General features: G+C 41.8%; 1 long non-coding RNA gene across 1 annotated transcript; it reads left to right on the top strand.

Moving 5' to 3' along the window:
- The first annotated feature begins 221 nt into the window (after positions 1–221).
- On the top strand, positions 222–1,815 carry LOC137423941 (uncharacterized). The gene is made up of 3 exons (XR_010983831.2): positions 222–334; positions 509–677; positions 1,436–1,815. It is a non-coding gene; the product is annotated as an uncharacterized LOC137423941 (long non-coding RNA).
- Positions 1,816–6,323: the final 4,508 nt, after the last annotated feature.

Here is a 6,323-nt window from a genome sequence, read left to right as displayed (position 1 = left end):
TATTATCTCATTCCTGAGGGGATCCTTTATCGAACTCTTGCTGGCTATTACCAAGCTGTGGAGCGACACCCGGGACTTCACTCGTACTCAAGAAGAGCTTGACATCAGATCGACGCTCACAACGTTTTTATCTTCATCCAACGAATTGGATTTGCAGGTAAGGATTTTCTCGGCTTGGAAGGACCCACTGATTTGTCTACGATGTAGGCCCTACAGACCGTGTGGTCGTGCGTGTGTGAAATGGTGTGCGAGATTTGGTGTTTGACCCACAGATATTAGACTGCATACAAGACGATGGATACATAGAGGAATTGGCACAAGGAATATCCACCAGGTACTGCCTGATCATCCCAAGCACGCTGAAATAAATTAATATTTATATGGATTTCTGTGATGACGATGTGCATGAACCTCTGACGTCACAGTGTTGATGGTGCATAAGAAACGTTCTTTACCATGAAGTAAACACTCATTGTTTACTGAATGAACATTTATTTTTGACTTCTAGTGATGTGGGGCAGTTGCTGCTTGAAACCACCGACGATACAGATGTGGCTGCAGCGGATAGACCTCCCTCCACCCACAATAATCTATACTCGATCATCGTGAAGTTCCTACTCGAGGTGTCATCACTCAGTAACACCGAGGAGAACTTTACACAAATATTTGTTACCCAGGTATGCAGTCTCAGGTAATATACCAATAGATTAACAACCTGTCTGGGTATGCAGTCTCAGGTAGTCTACCAATATAAGCACAACCTGTCTGGGTATGCAGTCTCAGGTAGTCTACCAATATAAGCACAACCTGTCTGGGTATGCAGTCTCAGGTTGTCTACCAATATAAGCACAACCTGTCTGGGTATGCAGTCTCAGGTAGTCTACCAATATAAGCACAACCTGTCTGGGTATGTAGTCTCAGGTAGTCTACCAATATAAGCACAACCTGTCTGGGTATGCAGTCTCAGGTAGTCTACCAATATAAGCACAACCTGTCTGGGTATGCAGTCTCAGGTAGTCTACCAATATAAGCACAACCTGTCTGGGTATGCAGTCTCAGGTAGTCTACCAATATAAGCACAACCTGTCTGGGTATGCAGTCTCAGGTAGTCTACCAATATAAGCACAACCTGTCTGGGTATGCAGTCTCAGGTAGGCTACTAATATATGCACAACCTGTCTGGGTATGCAGTCTCAGGTTGTCTACCAATATAAGCACAACCTGTCTGGGTAATGCAGTCTCATCGAAGAGTGCCGTTTGAGTTACTTACCATTTGGGTTTTGTCATCAAATTTGCAACAAAACTTTATTATGAGAATATGACCGCACTAATTAATAATTAAATATATAACTATATATATTAGCCCTGCGTTTTAGGATGTTTTCTCGCTTCCCATTGGTTTAATCACAACCTGTCCTTGCCTTTTGTGTTTAAGGGATCGTTCACCATTGATGGATCCACCCTTCTGCTGTGCACCGAGGTGTTTGAAGAAGATATCTAATGTGACCCACAGGGCAGGCTAATGTGACCCATAGGGCAAATCTTCTTACTGTGTGTGCTGTACTCTACTGGTTCTATACCTACTTTATTTATTTATTTATTTATTTATTTATTTATTGGTTTATTGGTTTATTTATTTATTTATTTATTTATTGATTGATTCATTGACTGATTCATTCAGGAATTCATTCATTCATTCATTCAGTGGTTCCTCCCAGGGGTCTCTTCATACCCCATGATGCTGCTTTTTGTGTGTTGTGCACGATTCTATTAATGTTAAATATTTCCCCTATAATGGCCTCTTGGAATAAACTATTTATGTTCATCGTATGTTCATATGTTCTTCTACGTATATCCAACTTCATACTCTTGATCTTTTAGGAAGGCAATCCTGTGAATCATGATATTTATACCAGGTTTTATGACGGGTCTACAAATGCAGACACATTGAGAACGATGACCGTCCATCAGCTATCCAGGTAAATCAGATCCATAGGTCTCAATAGGTTCACTCCGTAAGAGTGTCGCCCATCCTCAAAATGAAGGATTCACTGAAGATGATGCAAGTCGCTGGGATCAAAAGGGTTGTTCGGAATGAAAATGATGTCGTTCTCGTTCATCTACACAACGCACAAAAACTCAGCGCACGATCTACCATGAGCAATGACGTCATAGCAACGTCAATTCAGTGCTAAAAATAGTCATACGAGATAACTTGTACCTGGCATACTGAATTGAAAATGTTGTCTCACTGCGTGTTACGAGTTTTCTCGTAGAAGGGTAAAATTTTAAAATAAAGTGCAGTAAATGAAGGGTAAAATTTTAAAATAAAGTGCAGTAAATGAAGGGTAAAATTTTAAAATAAAGTGCAGTAAATGAAGGGTAAAATTTTAAAATAAAGTGCAGTAAATGAAGGGTAAAATTTTAAAATAAAGTGCAGCAAATGAAGGGCAAATTTTTAAAATAAAGTGCAGTAAATGAAGGGTAACATTTTAAAATAAAGTGCAGTAAATGAAGGGTAAAATTTTAAAATAAAGTGCAGTAAATGAAGGGTAAAATTTTAAAATAAAGTGCAGTAAATGAAGGGTAAAATTTTAAAATAAAGTGCAGTAAATGAAGGGTAAAATTTTAAAATAAAGTGCAGCAAATGAAGGGCAAATTTTTAAAATAAAGTGCAGTAAATGAAGGGTAACATTTTAAAATAAAGTGCAGTAAATGAAGGGTAAAATTTTAAAATAAAGTGCAGTAAATGAAGGGTAAAATTTTAAAATAAAGTGCAGTAAATGAAGGGTAAAATTTTAAAATAAAGTGCAGTAAATGAAGGGCAAAATTTTAAAATAAAGTGCAGTAAATGTAGGGTAAAATTTTAAAATAAAGTGCAGTAAATGAAGGGTAAAGTTTTAAAATAAAGTGCAGTAAATGAAGGGTAAAATTTTAAAATAAAGTGCAGTAAATGAAGGGTAAAATTTTAAAATAAAGTGCAGTAAATGAAGGGTAAATTTTAAAAATAAAGTGCAGTAAATGAAGGGTAAAGTTTTCGGTTTGTTAAATGTCACTCTTCCCTCCAGAGTTTCAACATGGTCGTTAAGCTCTTCTTCAGACAAAATTACATTCGATACTATAATTTACAAAACTCGGTACACAACTCCACCGGTACTCATTTACGACGAGAACGAGCAACCAAAGATTGCATACCCTTGCCCGTACTTGTTTTGTGTGGTTTCATCGTATGCACTTTATAGACGTACTCACATTCTAATTGTACAAACTTTATAGAAGTACGTTTTTTTTTTTGTTTTTTTTTGTATACCGAGTCGAGGCTCGTGAAAGAGCTAACATTTATCAAACAAACAAGCAAACAAAGTATATAAAAAGGGGAGCGGTCGACAAGATGGGGAGAGAAGGGGAGGAAGCACACACACACAACATTTGAGAGCAGGGACATCGGGAGATGGTTTTGGAGGGAGAGGGCCTGGGGGGGGGGGGGGGGGGGATAGGTATAAAACGCAAGGACACCAAGGACTTCCAGGAAAGAAGTCAAAAGTCACCTCAAAAAAGTGGATTTGGGGTGAAATTAGCAGGGGTAGAAAAGATCAAGGTTTTGGATTGGGGAAGATAAGAGATGGTGGTGAACAGCCGTTTTAAAGACCTGGAGGGAGGAGTGGGATTGAAGAGAGTGAGGGAGTTTGTTGCAGAGGCAGGAGAAAAGAGGAATGAAGGAGTGAAGGTGAGCAGAGAGTCTTGATTTTGGCAGTTTAACCATAAGAGGGTTGCAGGCAGATCTTGTGCGACCTGCAGGAATATTTGGGGGACAGAGCCCAGAGAGAGCTGGGGGAGCAAGGCCGGAGAGGAGTCGATAGAAGACGGAAAGACCACCAACCTGCCTGCGGTGATTAAGTGAAAGGCCCTCGGAGATAGCGTCATCGCGGGAGATTCCAATGATTCTGAACGCTTTGGTTTCAACAGCGTGAAGACGAGCTAGGTGTGAGGCAGGAGCACCAGCCCAGAGGGGAGAGCAGTACTCCATTGAGCTGCGGATGAAAGCCTTGTATTATGGTGAGGAGCTCAGGTGGGCCAAGGAAGGACTTCGCACGACGGAGGATGCCCAGTCGGCGACTGGCTTTGGAGGCCAGCTTGGAAATGTGGTTTTCCCAGGAAAGATCATGGCAGATAGTGAGACCCAAAAGCTTGAGTGACAGAACTTCTTGGAGAGGATTATTCAGAAAGTAGATGGGAGGGTTGTCCAGTCGGTCTTTTCGGAGAGACATCGTAAGAGTGTGAGATTTGTCAGGATTGAAAGACATGTTCCACTTGTTTGCCCAGTCTGTGATTTTGTCCAGGTCTGCAGAGAGTGAGGAGGCTGCGGACTGCCGATCTGAGGGATGAGGAATTGAGCGGCAGAGAGTGGAGTCAGATGACGTGTAAAAATTGTAGTCAGTGTTGGCAAAAGATGTGCGGACACGCAGACCCAAATGCAATACTCTCTCTGTGCTCTGTCCCCCAAATATTCCTACAGGTCGCACAAGATCTGCCAGCCACCCTCTGATGGTTAAACTGCCGAAATCTCGGCTCTCTGCTCACCTTCACTCTTTCATTCCTCTTTTCTCCCGCCTCTGGAACAAACTCCCACACTCACTTCAATCACACTCCTCCCTCCAGGTCTTCAAAACAGCTGTTCACCACCATCTCTTATCTTCCCCCATCCAAAACCTTGATCTTTTCTACCCCCACTAATTCACCCCAGATCCACCTTGTTTGAAATTCCAACTTCTTTCCTGGAAGTCTTGGCAGTGTCCATATGTTTTGTACCTCTCCCACCCCCCCCCCCCTTCCCATGCCTCCCCCCCAAAGCCCTCTCCCTCCCACAGTTCTCTCGATGTCTCCATGTCTCTCGGTCCCTGCTCTCAAATGTTGTAGTCCTTGAGCCAACCGGCCATTTTTTGAAGTGAATGCTCCGGGGGGGGGGGGGGGGGGGGGGAGTAATTCTCATTATGATTTTCCATTAGACCAATGTCTCAAGTGTCAGAAAAGGTGTGATGGACATCTGAGAACGGTAGCTTAGTGCCCGGATGGACGCCATCTTTGAAACCACCCAGCTCGAAAATGCCCATTTGGTGGGGTACATTGTTGCACGTGTATCTGGACTTCTATACTAGCTATCGATGTGCGGTTGACGACTAAATATACGTCCGATGTGTACCGTCTAAATAAAAAATAATATGAAGCATTTTGTTTTAGATTAATTATTATAAAAATCAATTATCGAAAAAAAATCATATATTTTTCAATATTTTATTATTAGACTTGTACTTTTTTTAGTGAAACAACACTGGTATGATTTTCCAAATTATGCATTGTGCTACACCGTTTATCTGTCTATAAAAATAACTCAAAAACTAAAACATATCATCCACCACGAGTTTACACAAAAAATATATGAAAAGGCATGCACTTTCCACAAACCGAAACTATGTCAGTTGGAATTTCCCGCCGATAATCAACCCACAGAACCCAGTGCCGAAAGTGACGTCAGTCTATTCTATATCTATATTCTATATTCTATATCTCAGTCTGAGATTTGTTGCGGTGACCTGATTAATTTCTGAGGGGGGGGGGGGGGGCTTAAGAACTAAAAGTGAACATGTTAGATGGCGCCACATACAACTCTATTATAGAGTTGTATTGTGGCGCCATCTAACATGTTCACTGACTTGGATGAGTATGTCTATGTAAGCTGGCGAGCTTTTCGGATATCGGAGTAATCTAACGTCAGTCTTTTTGTTCTTTCAGCTGAGATGGCCGGTGTCGAGGCGAAACGGGCGAAGATTGAACCTGAGTCCGGAACGTGCATCCTGTGCAGCAAGAAGTCGCCACTCTCTGAACTAAGCAAGGCAGCGGGCAACAGTTCTTGGAAGACATTGTGTGACGCAGCCGCAGTTAGAAACTTTTATCCAATTCTAAAGCTAGTCCAAGAAGGCGCAGTTGAACTTCCTAATATTCCAATATTATACCATAGGGCTTGTAGATCAGACTTCACTCACAAAAACCACCTAGCTACTTTGACCAATGCAGCTAGAAGTTCTTCAGTTGATACTGGCGATGCGGTGCGACGGCGATCATCACGGGAAGAGACAGGATCAACTTCAACGGTCTACGATGATAAATGCATTTTTTGCCAGCGTGCTTCAAAATTCATAAAAGGCAGTCGTACCCGTGAAACAGTTGTCTTGGCTGTTGAACTTCGAGCAGATAAGACAATAAGAGATGCTGCGACAGCTCGCAATGATGAGAGAGTTTTGGCATTGACTACACGAGATATGGTT

The sequence above is a fragment of the Myxine glutinosa genome, chromosome 3 (genome assembly GCF_964187855.1).
Source record: "Myxine glutinosa chromosome 3, kmMyxGlut1.1, whole genome shotgun sequence".
Classification (NCBI taxonomy): Eukaryota; Metazoa; Chordata; class Myxini; order Myxiniformes; family Myxinidae; genus Myxine; species Myxine glutinosa.
This window is presented reverse-complemented; position numbering and strand designations above follow the sequence as displayed.